The sequence below is a fragment of the Terrapene carolina genome, unplaced genomic scaffold (genome assembly GCF_002925995.2).
Source record: "Terrapene carolina triunguis isolate 2854851 unplaced genomic scaffold, T_m_triunguis-2.0 Scaffold199, whole genome shotgun sequence".
In the NCBI taxonomy this organism is placed as follows: domain Eukaryota; kingdom Metazoa; phylum Chordata; order Testudines; family Emydidae; genus Terrapene; species Terrapene triunguis.
Window position 1 is genome coordinate 872,316 of NW_020664550.1, and position 24,942 is coordinate 897,257.

The window sequence follows — 24,942 nt, forward strand, 5'->3', positions numbered from 1 at the left end:
TATCAGCAAAAAGAACGAGGAGTACTTGTGGCACCTTAGAGACTAACAAATTTATTTGAGCATAAGCTTTCGTGGGCTAAGTGCATGAAGATGAAGATAGGTGCCTAATTCCCACTCTGTGTTTCCCTCGCCATTTGTAAAATAGAGGTGACACCTTCCTGAAAGGTTTAACTGATTCACTGTAAACACTATGAGATGTGAAAGGGCCAGTGGAGTGCAGAATGTTGTTGTTATTATTCAGGATGAGACATTGCTGAAGGGGGTGACTTGGGTTATCGACCAGACATGCACCATTTAATGCTTGTGCCAGTCAGCTGAGTCGTGCACCCGGCAAGGAGACGATATCGTATTTAAAGAGAGACAACCTCTTCTGGCCCCTTGGTAGTGGCTCAACCCCTAGAGAGTAGGGAGCTTGCTCCTGACATCTCCTGATGAACAGCGAGAAGAGCTGCTTCAGAACTCCAGTCGGACAGCGGCTCCACGGTGGAAGAAGCTGCCTGCCAGTATCTGTTGGTGAGCTTGGGGTATTAGCCAGGCCTCATTGCATGTCTGTTATATGATAGTTGGGGGCATTTGGGTCAGAATTCAGTATTAAGTCTGGGGGCAATCAAATCTGATTATCCCAGTCGGGTAACCAAACGGCAAGAGAACTGCACCAAATGTGCCTGGGGCGAGGGGTCACCCTCATAAAACCCACAGCTGCTGGCACAGTTGGGTAGCAGGGCCTGGACAAACCAGAAAGAGAGGCAGAACGGCGCTCCTGCTTTCTGGTGGGAGCTCCTTCAAGGTGGGAGTTTGAGCTAGTCTGATTTGTTAAGGTTTCAGAAGGAAGCTCTATATAACTGAACCCAGCTCTCCTTGCTGCCAAAAACACCCAGCAGAATAGCTTGCAATGCACTTCTGACCCGCATGAATACTCGATACTTGTTCACTGATTGTTCTCTGCTCACTTAGCACAAGAGCTTGTTAGTGCCTCAGCTCCGGGTATTACTGCTCCCCGGGGCAATTAATATCATGGAGGTTGTGTTTCCAGTGGGGCTCTGCATTCTGACACCAAAGTAGCATGAAGATTGAAATCCAGAGCAGTCATTCGTCAAGGGATCTGTGACTCAGTTGCCCATTACAGAATCTCATGCAAGAATAACAGACATGAACTCCTATCTCACCTTTTAGCCAAGCATCTCAGATCAGCTGTTAGCCAATTAATCCCAAGACTTAAGTATTACTTGACCGTTTCAGAGGTTAGTGATCTAACTTTTCATCCCAAGGCACTTCAAAAGACTATATAAATAAAAATCACATCACTGAAGGGCAGCCACCCAGGTGTGAGAACTAGCAGCTGCGTAACAGCACATAGCAACACTATACAACAGTTTAGGACAGAGGGTGAAGATATCTTACAAAAAAAATGTAGGGGGAATTGAATGAAATTCTGCTTCCCTATTATACCCAAATTGGGATTTAGGCAGGGCACCAGGATAATACACCCTGCTATTACATAAAATTCTGTGGGATCTTTAGTGACCGGAGATGTACTTTCATTTTATTATGCCCATGAAAGTCAATCTCCTAATATCATGCTAGTGATATTAGTTCACCACTGACTCCGGTGCAAGGAAGGGAAGACTAGTACTCAATCTCCAACACCTTCAGGTACAGAGAGGTGTTCCTTGCAGGAGGTCTCCCATCCTAAAATGGATTTGGCTATATGCTGCTTAGGTTGGGAGATCTAGGGGGATTGTGGCACATGGGAGGCAGGCTACACATTTTACCAAAATCATTTACATACGAAGACTTAAAATAAACATGGTTCACTCATCCTAGTCAATGAAAAGTTCTGAAAAAATCCACTGTTACTATACAGCAGGCATGACCAAAATGCAACTCCGATATGGCCCACAGAGATCTGCAAGATTGCCCACAACCCTACCTCACATTAAACAAACCAACCAACCAAAGGAATAGGCCACTGAGAAAACAAGCCCCAGCACAAAGGTGAATGAAGTGAGAGAGATTAAGTGACTTGCCCAAGGTCACACAGTAAATCTGTGGAAGAGCCAGTAATAGAACCCAAGAGTCACTTACTCCAGCAGCAGCAGTGGGGAAAGGAGTGTGGGTCAGTAGATGGGGCACCAGTTTATATATTTGGATTTCCCAGTGTTGCTTGTGACCTTGAGCAAGTCACTCAAACTCTATGTATCGGCTTCCCCATCTATAAAATGGGGATAACACCGCCCACTCACCTTTGCAATTTTCTTGGAGATCTACAGATGAGAAACACTACATAAGCTTTATTACCACCCCCACCAGCAGCCAATTAGCTTTGTTTCACCCATTAACAACCAATTCAACTTAATAACAGGTATTATTAAAAGGAAACAAACCAAGTGGATGGAAGTGAAGTAGATTTTGTTAAGAGGGATCACAGTTGACTCAAGTCATAGGCTAGTGATCAAGGCTTGCATATTTCCACCCCTGCTAGGTTTGGCCCTCAGTCAAGTTACAAACTCTGCTGCAGTTTTTTTTAAATCTAAAGATGAGGTTGTTTTAGTAAAAAAAAAAAAAAGAATTAAATCTCTTTCAGGAATGTGAATCTCTCTGAAACCTAATAACCAGCCCCCAGCACTCTCCCTTCCTACAATTACAGTGAGTTCATGTCAAAGCCTCACCTCCCTGCCACTGAACTAAATGAGGGGGTGATATTGCTTAAGATGGAGACTTACTCAGGTATAAAATTAATTAGTTTTAGGGAAGAAGACAGGCTATTGCTCTCATGTTAGCAGGTTGGGATATTACCTGAACTGAACTGTGTGAAGCATCAGGGACTCTGCAACGTCTCACATAATCCCTTGCTTGTTTGTTTCACTCAGTATTTATTTTGGAGGATTCCTTTCAACTCTTAGCATGTATTTCGATCTTAAACAGATTTGAACAACAGAAGCAGGAGAACAGGAGAGGGCAATGCATTCTGTAGGCTGCTCCCTGCAATGCGGTATGGCTCACTGTCTGGGGAAGTTAGTACCTATCCTGACATGGAACAAAGGACCAACCAAGGCCCCGATCTTATAAAGACTTACACACATGCTTAACTTCATGCACTGTGAGTGGTCCCATTAAAAGTCAATGTGACTGCTCACATAGATTCATGGATTCCATGGCTCTCAACTTTCCAGACTACTGTACCCCTTTCAGGAGTCTGATTTATCTTACATACCCCCCAAGTTTCACCTCACTTAAAAACTATTTGCTTACAAAAATCAGACATAAAAATACAAAAAAATGGCACAGCACACTGTTACGGAAAAATTGCTGACTTTCTCATTTTTACCATATAATTATAATTATAAAATCAATTGGAATATACATATTGTATTTACATTTCAGTATATAGTATACAGAACAGTATAAACAAGTCATTGTCTGTATGAAATTTTAGTTAGTGTGGACTTCGCTAGTACTTTTCATGTAGCCTGTTGTAAAATTAGGAAATCTCTCGATGAGTTGATGTACTCTCTGGAAAACCTCTGCGTACCCCTAGGGGTACATGTACCCCTGGTCAAGAACCACTGATCTAGTCTGACCCCCTATGTAACCCAGACCATAGAACTTCCCCCAAATCATTCCTAGAGTATATCCTTTAGAAAAAACAACCAACCTAAATGTAGGTTTCAGAGTAGCAGCCGTGTTAATCTGTATCTGCAAAAAGAACAGGAGTACTTGTGGCACCTTAGAGACTAACAAATTTATTTGAGCATAAGCTTTCGTGGGCTACAGTCCACTTAATCGGATGCATGTAGTGGAAAATACAGTAGGAAGATACACACACACACACACACACACACACACAGAACATGAAACAATGGGTGTTACCATACACACTATAAGGAGAGTAATCAGTTAAGGTGAGCTTTTATGTAGAAATTGTCAGTGACTGAGAATCCACGCTTGGTCAATTGCATGGGCGCCGACTCCATGGGTGTTCCAGCAGGTGCTTAGCACCCACCGGCAGCCAAGCTCCCCCCAACAGCTGTTCTGCGATGTGCAGGAGGCGCTGGGAGGGAGGAGGAGGAGTGGGGACAGGGCACGCTGGGGCGGGGATGCGGGTTTGGAGAAAGGGGTGGAGTGGGGGCAGGCCTGGGGCAGAAGGGGTGGGGTTGAGCACCCCCCAGGTAGAGAGGAAGTCGGCGCCTATAGTCAATTGTTCCAATGGCTAATTACCTTCGCAGTTAGAAATTTACACCATGTAAATTAACAAAGTTAGAACATACTTAAGCATTTGCAGGATCAGGGCCCTTATTCTATCCATTGTAACATGCTTGTAAAATGTGTCACAGACAGTCCCCTCAGCCTCATCCTTTGTGAGCCAGCCACTGTAGCCACTTGCTACTGCAGGCAGCTACCAGACCAAAAACTACATCTGAAGTCCACTCAAGAACTGGTAGAAATGCCATAGGAGGCAGGCCCGATCCCTTTCCATGGGCTTTGGGTCAGGACCTTAGCTCAGGAGCCAGAGGTTGGTGCTGCAGAGCTGATGGTCCCAGGCTCAAACCCTGTTGATATTTCCAGTGCAGTGTCTCGATACCAGTCCCTCTTAAGAGGTTTTGTTTCAACTCCAGCGAGGCACTAACATTTAAACAGCAAAGGTTAAGTAAAAACCCAACCATGCCCCTCTGAATAGCAGTGAATTCTGTGAGTATCAAAATTGCCCAGGAAGGGAATTGGCCTCTGGCTAATCACCAGTTATATCACTAATCACAGGTTACATCAGGGAGCGATGTTTTTACTCCCTCATCTCTGGTTTCCTTCCAGGCATAATCCCTGCATGATTAGTTTATGGAGGACATAACATTAAATTTATTTGTAAATCCTATCAACAAAGCTAACAAGCCAGGGGACCCTGGTCCTTGAGGCAGAAGGGATGGGCTCAGTTCTCCTTGTTTTGTTTGGATGAATGTGAAAGGGCTTAAGAGCGGCTTTCATGTTTCCTTCTGATATGGCAGTTAGCTGTAAATCTCCCCCCTCATTGAAACTGCACCAACTCTCACCTCCCTGAACAAGATGAGGTGCTTGAATTAAACCTATGAATGGAATTAGATACCTGAGATTTGGTACGAATGGCATATGAGGCAGGCTGGAGTTTCTACACAGCACATGGCTAGCAGCTTCGCTCCTCATTTAAGGACTGATCTTGCACTCGCTGAAATCAATGTAAGAGCTCTTCAATGGGGGCAGGATCACAAGCAGGCTCTCCATACCAGTTAAGGATCATCTAAGAAATCCAAGCAGATCCTATACAGGTTTTGATGGACCAAAACCAGAACCCTGGATGCAAATCCCCATCCTTGTCTGGATACAACAGACACATAGTTGAGCAGTCGGGGTTTTGAGAATTGAGTTTTTTGGGGGAAATGGGATGGGGAGAAAGCAAAACAAAGCACAGATCTCTCTGGATTCTTCCACTTCCCATTGTGGCAGCTAAGATTTAAAAATCTGACTGTACAAAACCACCGGACCTTGGGAATAGAAGAGACCAGATTATCATGTTGCTACTACCGCAGTGGCTCCCACACTCCAATGCTCACAAGGGGCAACTTTGTTCTAAACAAAGTGATCCTCTGGTGCTTGACCTGCACGTTAATTTCGTTATTTTCTAGAAGATCCATGCTGAGTGAGACAGGGAGGCCAATGCAGAAACCACTGATTTCAGTCTATCGTTTCCTTACCAGCAGGGCAAACTGCGATTGGCTTGAATGATGAAATGATCATCAGTTCCAGCCGAAAACACCAGGCTACACATCACTTACATTGAGAGTGATCAAGGATGCAAGTGGGAGTTTCCAAAATGTCATATCCTGACGCATGGGGCGACGGTGCCCGTTTACAATGACACTGAACATGCCCTAATAGTCACTCAAATCTATTGTGCCAACACATATGGAAGCAGCTTTTAAAAGTGCCTTGGTAATTGGGACTGTAGATGCAGGGAAGATCCATATCTGAGTGCAAAAATACTGTTCAAAGTTACCAGATACCCAAACAAATTACACCATGGTACAGATCAAAACAGTTACCGAGTTCAATTTCCTAAATCCAAGACATGCCTGGAAAACATTGCTCTCTGTCTCTGGGGTTTCCCTTTTCTTTTACATCGTCTAAGAGTCCTTTTTTTTTTTTAATTGGTTGGTAAGGAGAAGGGGAGAATTACTTCCATCCCAAGCTGTTTGAATTCCTCACCACAATTCACAGTGACTGTTTAATACTCTGGTTTTATGAACATCTTAGACAAATGAGTTTTATGAATCAAAGCAATAAAGCATCCTCAACTATAGCAGCGGTCTCTATTCTGATTAATGAGGTCACAGGGAGATCCCAAAGCACTTTACAAAGGAGAGGCATTATCCCCACTCTTGGAATTTCAGTGGGATTTGGATGATACCTCATTCCTCTAGGTTCCTTGAAAATTGCAGCCAGAAAGTTTAAGTGAAGTACCCAAGGCCACAGAGAGAATGGGAGAGCCACACTCAAACAAAAGTTCCCCAACTCTAGCCATTAGATCATATGGTCTTATTTTAACCTATGGTAATTCATGGATTTATATAGTGAAGGAATACTCATATGGACTATAATGTATTACTTAAAGTTAGATGAGCCAGCTGGGAGAGTAGAATAACTGAACTGACCCTTCTATTGAAAGTGGCATTGATCCTGAATTCTGAACCACTTCGGTTGACTCTCCTCCACTGCTAAGTTTTGAACCCCCTGCAGGTCACTGGTTCTGACCAGGACTGGAGAGAGAAGGACAAGAACCCTTAAAGGAAAAACTATTCTTGTGATGTTGCCAAGCTGGGAGAAGCAGGAAGCACTAGAAATCTCATGATGTAATCCATCCCCATGAAGGTTAAGCCTGGTTTCCAGTGGGTTTGGATAAGCCCCTGAATACCTGGGTGTTTTCTGAACCGAACTGCCAGGACTCACCCATCTCTAGAACCAGCACTAAGTGTGCCCGATCCCTGCTAACCACTTACAGTGAAAGCCAGCCCTGCTGCTAAGGAATGGGAGTGTGGCCAAGAAGCCATCCTGGTGGGGCTGGGCAGGATGGCTCAGATAGAGCAGGAGGAAATGAATCCCTGAGTGCCTTTTGCTTCTGCTGCTGTGTCTGCCCTAGAGGCCTCATCACAGCTTGTAGTTGGCAGACCTCACTAGCTTGGAGCTAGGGTGCACCATCCAAGGACAGACTTTCCATGGTAGGAATCCCACCCTGCCACTGCACTAGCCCACTCTCACAGCCTGGGGCCAGATTTGCCTGTAACTTGTGACAGAGCTCACAGCACACCATGCATTCTACTGCGGTCAATACCCTTGATCCCTACCTGAAGGGCTGCCCAGAGGATTCAGGGGGGCCTGGGGCAAAGCAATTTCAGGGGCCCCTTCCATAAAAAAAAGTTGCAATACTATAGAATACTATATTCTCGTGGGGGCCCCTGTGGGGCCCGGGGCCTGGGATAAATTGCCCCACTTGCCCCCCACCCCGGGCGGCCCTGCCTACCTGTGTCCATACAGAGGGTTGGCAGGTCCCTTCCCACAAAGCCTGCTACAGCTCAGCGTCTCAGACTGTTTTCAGTGTGGTGACTAGTGGACAATCTGAACCTCCACTCGTCTGGGTCATTGCATGGGGGAGACCCACTGCCACTCACTTAGAAGGCTGACAAAGCTCCTGCCGGCTGCTGCCTCTTCCACAACAGTTTGCTGTTCCTCATCACCAGGACATGAAAAGAAGAACACCCCAGTGCTGCTCAGTGCCTGCTCCTGCGGTGTCACATGGACTATACCGATGCCTAGTAATAATTCTTGCCTGCCTCTGGGACCCTGCCCATCCATCTCCCTGGAGCAGCCAGTATGCTACAAAGCACAAATGCTGCGTATCCCAGCTTCTCCTTCTAGGTATCTCATGGTGGGAGAGGATTAAAAGCATTAGCAGCTCTCTCAGGTTCCAGTCCTGCTACCGCTGAAGTGAAGGAGAGCTCAGCTAGAGTTCGGAACAGGACAAAGGAGAGCAGATGGGGCAGAAGGCACTGGTTAAGGATTAGCAGCTATTATCCTCACATTACTTTCCACAACAGGTTGCTGCTTGGGTGTTAATGAAGCCGCTGTAGAAAAGGTTTTGCCATTTACGTGTGAGCATTCGATCTCCCAAGGGGGTTGAACAGGCTAAAGAGACGGTTGCCTGTAGGATGCCTGTTGCAATCCAGCCCTGCAGCAGCAATGGCTGCTCTGAAGCCTGTGTAAATTAAGTTTGGTGGCCAGAGTCCAGCTCCTAGTAGGGCAGGTAAGAAACCACCCTCACAATAGCTCCTTCCATCCAATCCCCCTTGCTGGTATTCTCAGGGGAAGGATCCCCCAGCGGTTACTCCCTCTGAGTCATAGCCAAGTCTGGCCAGACCTTATCTTGCTTGCAGGGTTGAATGTTATGCCGTAGCTAAGATTCCTAAATCGCCCTGGATGCTTAGTTTCTACAGTAGCTTGTGTGGTAAAGGTGCAGCAATTACCCAGGGTAAACAAAAGCTGCAACAGGGAGTCATTGAAGGAAACTATCAGCCTTGCCTTATGTCTCCTTCTACTTGGAAGATATCCTATGGCCACAGCCTTCCATCTAATCAGGCAAACAGTACTAAATTTAAGGACCATTGTGAAGGGAGGAGACGGCCCATTGGGCCCCGTGTATCCTGAGAGATTTTCACACATTGAGAGAAGACACACTTCGTGTGAGATGAAGATAAGTTATTCCACTAACATCGATGGTCTATTAAAGCTCTTGAATCAAGCCTGCAATAGTGCTCACTACTTGGGGTTGATTTAGTCTCCTTGCCCACGTCAGGTAGGCTGAAAGGGAACGACAAGGGATGAGAGGTTATTGGACCAGGCTAAGTGAAATAGCACTTTTCATTAAACAGCCTTGGATTAGTACAATATAAATTCAACCACAACCTTGCTGCTGTCTAGGTCTCTCTTGCGCAGCCAACTAGAAATACTGCAGCACTTCATCTAAAATGGAGGTTGTTAGTGCATTAAAGAAGATGAAAGTGAACCAGTTCCAGGACTCTTTTCCCCGCCCCTCTCCCCACCCCCCAAGTTATTTGTTTTCATATTAAATCCCATCCATTTTACCCCAAAAGTCCTTCTCCAAAGAACTGGTGACAGCATGTTGTTGTTCCTTAGACGGCAGCCATTAACAGGTCGCCAATGAGGGGACAGAAACAACAGCATGTGACCAGTCGCACCCCACAAATTCCTTAAGTGAACGATCTCCAGCCTGTTCACTAATCTGATTTAAGCGGTAACCTAACGGCTCAGAAACCAAGAGGCAAAGAAGAACCCCAAATCAATTTTTTTCAATCTTATGATTTAAGCCAGTCTCATCGTCATTATTTGTATTCCAGTAGCGCCTCTGAGAGCCAGTCGTGGACCAGAGCCCCATTGGGCTCAGTGCTATACAAACTCAGGAAAAAAAAGAGCGAGATTGTAAGGTCCTTGGGGCAGGGACGAAGTATAACACAAGAGACAGCAGGCGGGAAGAGACAGATGAGGGAAACACAAACAATAAGATCATATTGGTCAGCATGACGGGCAGTGGCCTCAGCACACCAGCAGCCTGACCTTTGTGAAGTCTCATGATTTTTTGAGAACCCGGGGCTGACCCTACTGTATACAGGACAGAAACTATTAAATTGCAAAGCCTTGAATCTGCAGCCATTGACGATTGTGCCCATCAGTGCAAGCGATGCCTCTCATTACTCATTTTCTTTTAAAAGAGGGTGTAATTGTGGGGACTGCCCCTAAAGCATCACAGTCCTGATTGATGGCAAATGCTGCCATGGCTGTCCTTGCACTGAAGAAGGGCAATCAATCTGAGGGAGAGTGAGCAGACAGAGCAGCCCTTGAGCTCATGGGAGGTTTCATTTTGTTCCCCCTTGACATTTCCAATTAAAAACAGATTTAAAATTTGCATGTCCCTCTCATCCAGCAGGAGAAGGAAAACAGTCCCTCTTCCTCCCCCCCCCCCCCCCAGCAGCAGGCATAAGATTGCCTGTGGCAGGAGCCAGCTTGTGGGCCAGGAACCCAGTACTGCATGCAGTACAAGAATGCAGGTGCTAGAATGTGCGGCATCCCGTACGGGGCTATGCCTTATCCTGCAGTGAGTTCCACGTAGGCAGCCCCTGCACACCTCCAGTGGGGCTCTGCATGCTTCCGATTTCAGGACTGGAGCTCAAGTGTTGTTTGTGCTGGTTTGATGCAATTTTCCTGGCTAGAAGGCCCAACCCTTGTTATCTGTATTGCAGTACCACCTTGGAGACCTAGTCATGGAGCAGGACCTCTCTGTGCCAAGTACAAACAGAACGAAAAGATGGTCCCCTCTCAAAAAAAACCTTACTTCATTCCCACTCAATACATGTCAAACAGGCCCAAAGCTGCTGCCTCAGTCTTATTGCTAAAGCCACTGACTTTCTCCATTACCTGCTGAGTTTAAGACAATACTAACTGTCCATCTGGCTGCTAATGCTTTTCACGCCGGAGCTAGCCCAGCACATATTTCTCGCTACACCCCGGCAGGAAGAGACGAGACCGAAATGATTTCTTTCCAGTCTTGGAGTGTAATTTTTTTTTTTTGATTGATTGTTAAATTGTAAATGCTCTGGCTGTGGCTGGTTTTAAATCCTAATGGTTCTAGCAGAGCAAGTGAGGCAAAGGGGAGAAAATGAGCTGTTTCATGGATACCAAAACCTCCCAGCGTCATGGGTGATGCAAGGAAGAGGCCGTGTAAATAACAGCAAGAGCCTAAGATTGATAGACAAGTAATTTTCTATTTTCCAGATGCCAGTCTGTTCAGTTTTTCCTCTGGCAGTTGCTTCTATTATGCAAAAAGTTTTCAAAATATCTGCATCAAGCTAAGCGCTGCCGTAGAACACAGAGAAGGGAAAAAAGTGATAGAGCTATTAGGCTGTAATAATGTCCTGGCATCAGGTTTATTTTATTCCCTAGGGAAGTGCCTCAATACTATTTATGTGACCGTGGACAGTTATACAATCCCTCTTATTGCTGGTTCAGCAGGAATACCAACAGGCCGAAGCCACACAACTGTAATTCAGCTCCTTGTTTTTCCTCCTACGTCACTTCCTCTTTTGCCACTGGCCACGTTACCCTCTGTCCCCTCACACAGGCTTCCAGCCATCCGACCCCAAGTTCGTCCTCCCCTCGCCTCCAGGCAGCTTCTTCCTCTGTCACAACATAGAGCAAACCCGAGCCTCTTTAGCAGCACACTTCTCCACCTCCAGATATTACCACAGCCTCCCTGATACATGTAACCCCCCTTTCTGTATCTCTAAAGCACTGATTTTCGCTCAGCCAGACCCCATCACTCCCTTCGAATCTCTCCGCCCACTCCCCTTTTCCTACTACCTTATCAGAGAGATAAGCCTCTTCTCTTTGCTCCACAAGTCTGCTCCTACCTCCAGGCCTCATCTCCTCTCTTATAGTCTCACCCTCTCCATGGCAATGAAGCCTCAATGCCCTAATAATAATAATAATGAATGGAGATATCTTATCTCCTAGAGCTGGAAGGGACCTGGAAAGGTCATCGAGTCCAGCCCCCTGCCTTCACTAGCAGGACCAAGTACTGATTTTGCCCCAGATCCCTAAGTGGCCCCCTCAAGGATTGAACTCACAACCCTAGGTTTAGCAGGCTAATGCTCAAACCACTGAGTTATCCCTCCCCCCAATCACCCTCTTTATTTCCTTCTCCAGCCCCGTCTTCCTACCTTCCTCCATGCTGCACAGTACAAATGGGATGAGCTACAAGTTCCTGAGCATTAGGTCTTCACCCATTTAAACACCTCCATAAGACAATTCTTCCAGGAAGTCCACTAACACTAGCTCATGCCAGACACCTTCTTCAGCCTGATATTCCACTCCAGGAGAGGAGCTGATTTGATTTGCTTTAAAAAAAAACAAAAACAAAACAACAACAACAACCCCTGTTAACTCTCTCCTCTGGCTTTCATCTCTCATCTTGTTTTCTAGGCTGTAGAGTGCCAAGGCAGGGACTGTCCTTAATGTGTGTCTTCCACAGCACCAAGCATATTGCTCATGTTCAGCAGATAATATTCCACAAGAAGTGGACATTCTAGGCAGGGAGTGGCTGTCCGTGATGATCAGAGGACAACTATTCAGGAGAATTTCAGATTGGAGCTGGGGAAACAGGGACACAGATGGGCCCAGGTCAGCATCATAGCACTGAACATCCCCAAGCGTTGGGGCCCTTGGTTCAGACCGGGTCTCTCTCTAAGGGACAGGTAAAGACTTCAAGAGAAAAGGCAGATCGATGTCCAGAGGAGCTGAGGGGTAAACTGAGATCCTGGGCTTGATTCTTTGTTTTCCTGAACCATTTGACTTCATTTACATTACAGCAAAGTGGGGTATGGCAAGTCCCAGATCCAAATTGTGCCAATTTACACACACACTTTGCACTGGTGTAAGTGACAATCCCAGGTTCACGGCAATTCCTCCTTAATGCTTAAGTGTTAGCGTAACTCTAGAATTCCAAAGTATTTGTCTTCAACCTTCTGCTAATGAGCCCGACTAACCTGTGCTAGGCTAGAGGGGTTTGCTGGTCCTTTAAATGGCTGCTCTCAGTCATTCATCTAGGGTTTACAGGGAGTTTGAAGAAGCTGTAAGCTCAAAATAACATCCATGTGTACAATGTAGGGCTGTCAAGCGATTAAAAAAATGTATCGCTATTAATTGCACTGTTAAACAATAGAATACCATTTTTTTCAAATAAAATGATTTCAATTACAACACAGAATACAGTGTACAGTGCTCACTTTTTTATTTTTAATTACAAATATTTGTGCTGTAAAAAAAAAAGCAACAGTATTTTTCAGTTCACCTCCTACAAGTACTGTAATGCAATCTCTTTGTCATGAAAGTTGACCTTACAAATGTAGAATTATGTACAAAAGATAGCTGCATTCAAAAATAAAACACTGTAAAACTTTAGTGCCTACAAGTGCACTCAGTCCTACTTCTTGCTCAGCCAATCGCTCAGACAAACAAGTTTGGTTACATTTGCAGGAGATAATGCTGCCCACTTCTTGTTTACAATGTCACCTGAAAGTGAGAACAGGCGTTCTCATGGCACTGTTGTAGCCGACATAGCAAGATATTTATGTGCCAGATTGCTAAAGATTCATATATCCCTTCATGCTTCAACCACCATTCCAAAGGACATGCGTCCATGATGATGAGGGGTTCTGCTCGATAACCATCCAAAGCAGTGCGGACTGACGCATGTTCATTTTCATTATCTGAGTCAGATGCCACAAGCAGAAGGTTGATTTTCTTTTTTGGTGGTTCGGGTTCTGTAGTTTCCACATCGGAGTGTTGCTCTTTTAAGACGTCTGAAAGCATGCTCCACACCTCATCCCTCTCAGATTCTGGAAGGCACTTCAGATTCTTAAACCTTGGGTTGAGTGCTATAGCTATCTTTAGAAATCTCACATTGGTAACTTCTTTCACTTTAGATTTGACAAAACGCAAAGTGTTCTTAAAACCAACAACATGTGCTGGGTCATCATCCAAGACTGCTATAACCTGAAATATATGGCAGAATGCCGGTAAAACAGAGCAGGAGACATACAATTCTCCCCCAAGGAGTTCAGTCACAAATTTAATTAATGCATTGTTTTTTTAAAGAGTTTCATCAGCATGGAAGCACGTTCTCTGGAATGGTGGCCGAAGCACGACGGGGCATACGAATGTTTAGCATATCTGGAACGTAAATACTTTGCAATGCCGGCTACAGAAGTGCCATGCAAACACCTGTTCTCACTTTCAGGTGACATAAATAAGAAGCCAGCAGCATTATCTCCCATAAATGTAAAGAAACGTGTTTCTCTTAGCGATTGGCTGAACAAGAAATAGTGGACTTGTAGGCTCTAAAGTTTTACATTGTTTTGTTTTTGGAGTGCAGTTATGTAACAACAACAAAAAATCTACACTTGTATGTTGCACTTTCACGATAAAGAGATTGCATTACGGTACTTGTATGGGGTGAACTGAAAAAAACTATTTCATTTGTTTATCATTTTTACAGTGCAAATATTTGTAATAAAAATACTATAAAGTGAGCACTGTACACTTCATATTCTGTGTTGTAATTGAAATCAATATATTTGAAAATGTAGAAAAACATCCAAAATATTTAATTTCAATTGGTACTCTATTGTTTAACAATGCGATTAAAACTGCAATTAATCACGCTTAATTTTTTTGAGTTAATCGCGTGAGTTAACTGCAATTAATTGACAGCTCTAGTACAATGCTATTGTAAGTGCTGCAGTATTTTTCTTGGGGGCTAAATGGGATTCCATTAGTAGCTGCCGAGCAATAGCCCAGACAATTCCAAGGGGCCGTTGCTAATTTTGAGGAACCACAGACAATAAACGTGTCATAGCCTCCTGCCTTCCACCCCTAAAATGACTGGCTAAAAACCCTGTTTGGTTTTTAAGAGCCAGGCACTTTGTGCATTGCCTGCATGTAACTGAAAACCTAACACGAAGAAAAGGTCAGAGAAAGATTGAGGGAATGTTTTTACCACAGCTGCGCTGCAGACCTTCAGCATCCCAATTCAAGTGGCACCGCGCCCTCCTCAGAAGCATCAAATGGCTCCAGACAACTCCCCTGCGTACAGCAGTTCTGCTTTCAGCCAAACACCTCTGTAACTGTTTTGGGACCAGTTTACACCCATGTAAAGGTGGAATTAACTCCATGCAAGTCAGTGGAGTTATTCCGGATTAATGTGGACATGACAGAGCTGCTACAGAGTGTACAGCAAGTGCCACCTTTGCCCAGGGGCTAGTACAAAGGACTGGGGGCCCAGGTTGTTATATACACACACAGCGCCATGACAGCTGGGTTCTATTCCCAGCTCTGTCAGTGACCGATGTGTTTAGTGCAAGTCACTTCCCCTTTGAGCTTCTGTTTTCTCATCTGTAAAAGTGGGGGGAGTTACTTAATTATTGCCCAGGGTAGTAAGGATTGGTGTTTGCAAGGAGCTTCAAGATTCTTGGAGAAGGGCTGTTCTAGAGATGCCAAGTCTATACGAGACCCATACTGGCATCATCAGGAACAACAGTGCGAAGGTCCACATCATCTTCCAGACAAAGTGCTAGAACTGGATTTGTCTTAGGAAAGTAAGAAGTGCCTATCCCAGCCCCAAGGACTGCTCCTGAGAGATGGGCCTCTGATACTGGGGTTACTTGGGACAAGTAATTGCCCAGCCATGCCTCAGTTTCACCTTCTAAAATGGGGATAACGATACTGACCTCCTTTATGAAGCACTTCAAGATCTACAGGTGCCGAGTACCATGTAAAAGCGAGGGGGTATGAGTATTATTCAGCCCCCACGCCAAGACACATTTAGAGTAAGTCTGTCTACGGAATGAAACACCTTGTGCAGCCAGAGAAATGGAAAAGGTGGCTCAAGTTTTCAGCTTCTCAGCCTTCAGGCTCTCTTTAGAAATGTATCAGCTTCTGACATAGATGTGGCAAAAAAGGTTCTCTTGTTAAAGTGACATACAAGTACTGTTAAGGCCAATCAATGAACAACAGTGGCAGCTGCGCATCAAATCCCAGATCTACATCTCACCCTTTTAGCCTCCAATAAGGAAAGGAAGTATCCGAGACCTACTCTTTGTTGCTCTTGAGAGGCAGCTGTCTCAGCTGGGTACCTCCCTTGACTTCATAATTTCATCCCATCATAGAAAGCAAATGAAAAGCCGGAGACAAAAGTGATCTGATTTCTTACAATATTCCTGCTGTATCAGTAAGCACTGGAATGTATTTTCCTGGAAGCATGTGGCACTGCAGAGAGCGCAGGGAGGGGGAAATATGCCATACTCTTGTACGTGGCAGGACCAGATGCACTGAGAATTTACATTTGGCAACTGTTACATTGCCAATTTGTGGGCCGGCTTCATAATAAAGAAGTTACCAGGCAGATAGACGCAATCCCTGGGGTATCAGAATTCTGTGTATATGATCTAAAATGTAGTTAGCTACTGGCAAGCAAATCTAGGCTTTTTCAAAGGGGCCTCTGGTTGTCAGACATCCGAAATCTCCCCCCAAAACCTCCCCCCAAAATTATCATCCTCTGATGCCTTTCTGAACCAATTTGGGTGGCCTAGATCCAGTTCTTATTAAAGCATCAACAGGAGACAACACCACAGCTGATCATCTTTCGAGATGCCACAGATGGAAGGACAACTCCTCGCTCAAGGGGAGTCAGGATGCGGAAAGCTTACACAGCATTGCTGAAATTGCTCTGGGGAAACAAACACTCCTCAATGCTGACTTCCCCCATCATTCCTGCACAGCGTTCACACACAGCCAAAAGTTTGTCAATGGGACATGAGGTGAAAAATCAAGCCAACAAGTATAGTACCTGTGCCATTTGTCATGCCCATGACTTAATGATTTTATCCCCAAAGCCTAAAATATTTGAAGACAACAGGGGAGATGCAAAGGGAAAGCTGCAGCTGACTGGGCATTCAGTACAGGTTCCTTGCTAAGCTATAATAGATATTGTACAGTTGGCTGGCAAATTAATAGATCATTCCAGATACACTCCAGGGACTCTAGCCAATTTCATTATAGCCATCTTTTCTCAGCACATCATATGCTCTGTAAGTAAAACAAATAAGCTGCAGTTGCGACTGGCAGATGGAAGAATAGCACAGAAACAAATTGGCTCTCATGTAGCAGGCCTGGCTAGATCAGCATAAGAACAGTTTGTTAATGGCCTAGTGAATCATCAGAGCAAGTCAGTGTTGCTCTGGGGGACTTGTAGGGGGAGGGACGGTACAGTTGGAAATTCACTAGTGTGCCAGTGAATATCAGCCAAGATTTTTCCAAGAGCAACTGGTGATTTTGGGTGCCCAAGTTGACATAGTTGACATACCCCCAATTTTCAGAGAACAGATGCTCAGCATTTTCTGAATAAACTATCCAACCAACCATCAGGTCTGGTTAAGGTGCCTTAAGTTGGGCATCCAAAAATCACTAGTCCCTTCTGAAAAATTTGGCTATTGTTCTTCTGGTGTTTTGACCCCATGATCACACCAATATTTGATAGCATTTCTCCCAATACAAGTGGAGGGAATATTTCCAAGTCCAATGCCATCAATGGGAATCTTTTCATGGACTTCAAGGGGCTTTGGATCTGGTCCTTCAAGCATGCACTTTGCAGGTGTATTTTAAGCTCTGATGTTTGAAAGTGTGGTCCTATTCAGCATTGCCAGCTCTTGTGATTTCATCATGAGACTTGTGATACTTGCTGTTTTTATAAAAGTCCCAGCTCCTGGAGACCCGTGATTACAAGAGAATCTTATCATTCATTTAAAAAAAATACCACAAAACAAAAATATCTGCAAGTTGCTAAGCCTCATGGTTGTGGAGGAAAAGTGGAAAGTGTGAACCACGCCCACACAGAGCCAAGCCACGCCCACACGGAGCCAAGCCACGCCCACACGGAGCCAAGCCACGAGAAGACAAATATAAAGCTTGCCAAGATGTATTACTTTGTAATTCTCAGGATTAAGCCCAATCTCATGGTTTTGGCTCATGATTTTTTGATTGCTTGGGGCTGGCAATACCATGGGCAAAATCCACCCCAGTCAAGAGGGCCAGCCCAAGGCCTGTGCAGCACTTACTATCAAGACTTAAGTGATACACAGGCATCCTACACAAGTGTGAATTTCACCCTTAAGACCTTAGGAGAAAGGGTTCCAATACCACAAGTCACACCTTCGTAAGCAGATTCACAGACTTCTCATTATGCTTGGAGTCACTTGATGTATCCCTGAGATGTGTCTCTGATGTATTTGCGATGTCTTTAACATTTGCTGAGGCACCTATCTATGCTCTTTAAAGCAATACTACTATTTTAATTCATTAGAGAAAAATGAGACTGGAAAGGGAAGGAACACAACTGCCATAAGATTCTAGACAGCAGCTTTTGTAACTGAGGATAATTATAAGCCAAAGGTGGCAGTTTATCATAATTGCAGGGACCCTGGTAATGCTGTCCAGAGAGGAGAATAATAGTGGCCATAGTAACGCTGTTGCTAATAGCTGTGCCTGAGTAGGCATCTCCATTTAGGAGACGTTCGGCATTCTGCTCGTTGCACGTTGTCTCGAGTTGGAGCCTGGCTCACAAGTAATTAGCCTGAGTTTGATTCTCCACGACACCCACATTGAAGGGGAATCTCATATAATTCTGTAATTGATCACTACTCTACAAAGAGATTGGTTTGCCTGCTACTGAACATATTACATGGGTGCTCTCCTGAAAGCACTTCACAAACTCACCCCCTCGCCATGTGGTAGCAGGAAAGCATTAGCCTCACTTCAAACTGAATCAGGAGATCAGCAGCCTGACTTTTCAAAGGTGGCGCAGTCATTACATGCCGTGAAAGCTCAGTGTCTTCCTGGCTCAGGTTCCACAGGGAGCGGGCATTAGTACTCACGAATTCCTAGCTCTCGATTCTGCGCTCAGACCCTCTTTCTATGGGTCTGATTCAACGCCCACTGCAGTCAATCAAAACACTCTTATTGACCTTAATAGAAATTGGAGTAGTCACTATGGGCTCAGTCCTGCTCTCATTTAAGTCAATGACAAAGCTCCTATTGACTCAGTTAGGCAAGGGTAAAGCCATACATACAATGGGACACAAGAGAATGTGCCCTGTGCTATCCACTGCAGTGTGATATCACCACATACAGGCTGAATCTCTGTGTTCTAAAAAAAGCCATGAAAATCAAATTGGAAAAAAAATTAAGGTATTAAACCTGTTATGCCTGCCATGAAACAAAGCAGTCAATTCTTCTGCCAAATGCATTTTAAATTAATGGTCATAAGAGATCCCAAACTCTGTATTTTGCAGTGGAAAGGGCAGGATGTAAATTGGTAATAAAAACACATATTATACTTAATGATTTATTGACAACAAGGGTCAGAAAATTAGTTGTTCTAATAGGGTTTTACCATGACAAGCCATATGTTAAGAGCTTAGAAATTGTGTATATCATTATCAGGCCTATGAAGAAAAGACACAGTCTTTGCAATTACAATTTGTGTTTCCCTAACAGCTTTGGTTTGAACTCATTTTTGGTACATGATTCAACACAATAATCTGATGTGCAAAGGACTAGGTGTGTAAGAGGAGGTCCAGACTCACCCCTGTGGCGCCTCCTGCTGGTCGTCCAGGGAATTAGCTCACCAGCCTCTGGAGCACCCTCTGCAGGCCAGTGATCCACCTCATTCTCTGCACTGGCCTCCCTCCCAGGACCCCAGTGCCCCTTGCTCTGGGTGCTACCCCCTGGCAATACCCACACACACACTAGGTCTCCCCTCCCAGGGGAACCCCCACCCACTAACCCCACCTCACCTCAGGATAAGGCCATTGCCAGTCACCAACTAGCCCCCACTCTCTGGGGCAGACTGCAGTATAGGCCACTCATCATTGGCAAGGTTGGGTTTGCACCTGCTGCCTTGGCCTAGCCCTAGGCTGCCCTCTACAACCCCCAGTACCCCTTGGCCTTCCACTAGGCTGCAGCCTGGGGCTATCCAAGCTGGAGCTCCCCAGCCCTGCTCCACTACAGGTACCCTGTCTCGCTCCCTGCAACCAAGCCCTTCTCTCTCTGAAGGCAGAGAGAGACTACTTGGCCGCTGGCTCCCAGCCTTTTTATACAGGCCAGCTGGGGCCTGATTGGGGCGTGGCCCAGCTGTGGCTACTTCCCCAATCAGCCCAGTAGCTTTTCCCTTTGCCCCAGCCCTTGGGCAGGGCTGTTTGAAACCCCTCAGGCAGGAGCGGGGTAGCCACCCCGCTACAAGGTGCAACAACAAGAAGTGGCAATATTTGTTTCTCTGGGCAGTAGGACTTTTTAAGCCTCCTTGTGCAAATATTTCTGAAAGTCTGTTTACACGAAGTCCATCCTGAATGTGAAAAGACAGCATCAATGGGGACACAACTCAGCTGGAAACGGAATACATCCCACTACCGCTAGAATACAGAGTGCCTAAGAGTCAAATTAATTGGGCCTCCAAGGTGGACAGGATTGTCAGCACACAAGAGGTCTGGGAAATAGATTTGAGTGTAGGCAGAGACCTGTATTATAGATTTCTTTAGTTTACCGATGCTTATAATTGACACCAAGGTAGGAAGGCTAATTATCAGGGCCGGCTCCAGGCACCAGCCCACCAAGCATGTGCTTGGGGCGGAACCTGGAGCGGGCGGCGCGGCGCTCCGGCCAGAGAGCGGGGCCGCGACTAGGCTTGCCGCCCTCTCCGCGTCGCTCCGGCTGCCGGGGAGAGCAGAGCCGCAGCAGGCTCGCCGCCCTCCCCCGGCGCGCCGGCCGGTTGGGGAGAGCAGAGCCCCGGCCGGGTTCTCCGCCCTCCTCCCGGCGCTCTGGCCGCCGGGAAGAGCAGAGCCCCGGCCGGGTTCTCCGCCCTCCTCCCGGCGCTCTGGCCGCCGGGGAGAGCGGAGCCCCGGCCGGGCTCTCTGCCCTCCCCCATGCGCTCTGGCCGCCGGGGAGAGCGGAGCCCCGGCCGGGCTTGCCGCCCTTCCTCCGGTGCTCCGGCCGGTCGGGGAGAGCGGGCCCATGGCCGGGCTCGGCGCCCTCCCCTGCTGCGCTCCCCGCTGGGAGGCTTTTTTGCCTGGGGTGGCAAAAAAGCCAGAGCCGGCCCTGCTAATTATGCATAGCGCAGTTAATCCCTGATTTATAGAACACCTTTTTACAAACATCAAACTGCCTTACAACCTACACCCACCACTAAATTGCAGCGCACAACAGCTTTTATAACAGTGCTGTCAACAATGCACAGCTGGCTTAGGATAAGGACAAATATTGTATGCAACTGAAACTGCAGGAGGAATGTAGAGGAGTAGAAGATGGACAGAACCCATATGAGACTTTGCTAGGACACCAGAGCCACGGCCCAGCCCTACCCAACTCTTGCAACAGTGCCATGGGATCTTTAATAATCCCCAGTAGTTTTAGATCTAACCTTAAAGACCACATCCTCCCACACCACTCTGAGACAGCAGCTAAATGAGAGGAGCACCCACGACTGGGGGCTACCCAACAACCCTTCCTGAATGTCTCCCTCCCATCCAAGTATTGATCTAGCCTAATGATGCTTAACTGAGGAGATCGTAAATGCTCACAACCAAAGGTTTACAGCTGTGGGCTTCCCTTGGGAGCTGGAGATACTGCCCTACACACACTCTCTTCTCTGCCTAAAGGGATCATTTAGCAATGGACGTCAGAGTAGAAAAGTGACACCTCACCATCAGGTTATGCAGGTGCGTTATTGCATTAGCTCTTAAGACTCAGGATTTGAACACTGCAGTTGGTGACAATGTGCAGTGAAACTTTATGCCAAGTGATTTCAGACAGGAAAGGTAATAGGAAGTGCTGTTGTGCAAACAGCTGGTAACAGCAGATGCCAGTTCACCTTGAAGCCCAGGGGGTCAGGTCCTTAGAGGTGCTAAATAGATTAGATCCATTGATTTTCAGTGGAACTACACTCATTTGAACCCAAAAACAACAAGGAGTCTGGTGGCACCTTAAAGACTAACAGATTTATTTGGGCATAAGCTTTCGTGAGTAAAAACCTCATCTGTTAGTCTTTAAGGTGCCACCAGACTCCTTGTTGTTTTTGTAGATACAGACTAACACGGCTACCCCCTGATACTTGATCATTTGAACCCAGCACATCCAGCCCTTTTTAAAATTGTGCTTGCTGAACTGCCTGCAGGGGAGAAGATTGGACTATGGAGGATGCATCTGCTTATGGGGGCATGGTAAGTCAACAAGAACACTACTCATCAGTCAGCCTCTTCCAGGTAATCAACTCTGTGTTGCACTGCCTGGTTGGCCCGAGCCACTTGGCTATCACTCATCCTAAGCAGGATTAGCAATGCTGTTGTACTAAAAACAAAGGCAAAAGTCAGACTCAGCCTCCAGAGCATTTGTGTGTGAAAGCACATCGTTAGTTTCTCCCTCAGCTCCCTTCTCGGGACTCGCAAGCAGCCAGAATACAAAGAGACGGAGGGCTTCACCAAAAAACAGCACTGCTCTCTTTCCCCTATAAAACTTCTCGCTCCCACTACTCATCAATTCAGCCCACACAGAAGGAGCTGAGGGGAATGGCCTAAATAGCCACCGCCAGCCCAGCCCTGCTCCCTTGACAATCCTAACTCTGGACCTTCCTGTTAACCCCCTGCCTGCGCATCCCCGCACGCCATCTACCTACCTCATCACACGGCTGTTTCCTATTTCAGTGAGTTCTGTAAAAAGTACAGCCTGGAGAGCGACAAGGGAGCTAATAAAGTAACAACTCTAGCAATAAGCAGGATCCAGAATGCCACAACTGGGATAAGATTGCTGGGTTAACTAGGAGTGGGGAGAAGGATACAAAAGAGCAGTGCACTTGGCAAGTGATTCTCTCTAGTTCCTTTGCTATTAGGAATATATTGTAGCAAATCCAAACACACCCAGCGCTTCATGATGGTCACTACGCTGCATGGTGGTAACCTAGAACTTTGTGGTGATAGCAGGAACAGAACTCAGATCCTCCAGTGCCAAAACAATGAGCCGCTGATCACTTGTGCTAAAGGAGAATCTCTTTTAGCTGCTCTCATTACAGAGCCAATGACACACAGTTGAGCAGTTCTGCCTCTGTCCATTAGAGAGCGGCAGTTAAGTATTCCATAATTATACTGTAAAGAGCATTGAGGGTCTCAGATGAAGCTGCTATAGATATCTCAAGTATTAATGAATAATAACAAAGGAATATGAGCAGGAAAGGGACCAAGCTCTTATTGAAACACAGCTTTGAAAACACTAGCCAATGTGACGAACAAAATGACGAGAAACAAGTGATGAGTACATGTGTTTATGTTTTAAGTTCGATCTGTTTGAAAGATTTCCCTGAAGTCAATGTTGTTCTTTAATGACTTCTTTTGATTTCTTCCTTCCGAGGATAATTTGTCCATTGTGGATTAGCATCATTCCTTTGGAAATATCTTTAGAAACACATTCTTTGCTCAGCTATCCTGGTGTAAATGCAGAATAAGAGCACCAGCTTTGAAAGAATTGCTCCAGGTTTAAACTCATGTAAGTGAGATCAAAATCTGAAACTATTTAGATGCATCCTCTCTCCAGAATCTTCCCTTCCACCTCTACCTTCAATTGGTTTTTCATTGGTGTGTCCTCTATTACACTTAAAAAAAAAAATCTGGTAGAAAATCAGCTGTCTGATCCTAAACTGTAAAATATTGCATTAGTCCCTGTAATACATCCCTCTCTCTAACAACTCCAGGACCTCAGATAGGCATTTTATAGGAATGTGCAGTTTCTGTCCATAGGGTCACTGCTGAATATAAATGATCTTTGATTAAATACAAACTGTGCTCCTTGGGCCCTTTAGAGGTGAACTGCAAAATTGCAAACCTTTATTAAGAAAATAATTGGACTCTTACAGGCAAACCAGTTGTAACATTACAAATACCCTGAGTCATAGCAGTCCAACCACAGCAGGCAACAAATCCTATATCAAGAAAAACAATTTACATCAAGGGCCCGGCTTTGTTTTTGTTTTTTCCTGCAAGGAATAGCAGCAGCATTGTTTATTGATGAGTAAATTCAATTTTTGTTCACACAAAACAGAAATAATTGGCCAGTGGAAAAAGAAAACATCCACATTGTAAACCACAGGGCAACAGATATATACACCCCCACACACACTTATACATACACACACAATAAATGGCATGCAGCATGAGAAATAAACACCGCTGACTTAGATCCGATACTTTAATAAAACTGCATATTGTAACAGCATGAACTGCAGTTAATGATCTCAGGATTTTCTTTTTGTTTTTTTCAGTGTAGCTCTCAGAAAAGTAAAGGACCAATAGCCCTTGTTTCTGACAGGCATAGTGGAAGCAGTTGTTGCTCAAACTTCCAAACTCAAAGCTCTGCCAACATGCTTCAAACTCTGATCTGCAACAACCTCTGCTGTTCTGGTTCTGAACCAACAATTCTGACAAATCTCAGTGTATAAAAATTAGAACTAACCTTAAAAAGAAACAAAACAAAACAAAACAAAATCCTCTCCCCTGGATCTGAAAAAATCCAGCAAGTTTCTTCAGAACAAGCCGCGCAGCACAGTTAAAAATCCCACTGTCCCAGAGTGCCCAGGTTCTCTTCTCTTCCTCTACCATGCCCATCACTGTGGTATCTGAACCCGTGATCATGGAGATACAAACTCTACTGGTACCAATCTTTCCGGGACCGAGATAACAACAAATCATAATGTACTTTACATGACCTCCTTGAAGCCCCTTTTTGAGATCAGGGCCCAGCTGGGCTTGGTGGTGTACATAAACATAGCAAGAAACAGCTCCCGCCCCAAAGAGCTTACAACCTAAACGGTTAAGACAGACAAAAGGTGGGAAGGAACGAAGGATTACTATCTCCATCTTACAGACAGTGAACTGTGTACTAACACTGAAACTAAACCTTTCCCACCACAGCAGGATTTTTAAAATTTCCATTTCCTGCTTATCCTCAAGAATAGCAGCCCAGCAAGGTCCAGGAGACACTGCGACATATACAACTGCCCGCACATCTACACAAAGCAGGGGGGAGGAGGGGGGCCTCATTTTAGGTCTATCTACTCTCTGAGATTGTATCTACACTAGGATTTTGTTATTGCTAAAATTTCCCATCCCCAATTGATCTCCACCAATTACAGCAGCGGTTAGCTCCCAAGGGAGAGAGGCCTGCACGGGACTGCCAGGGTTTTAAATACTATGTCAT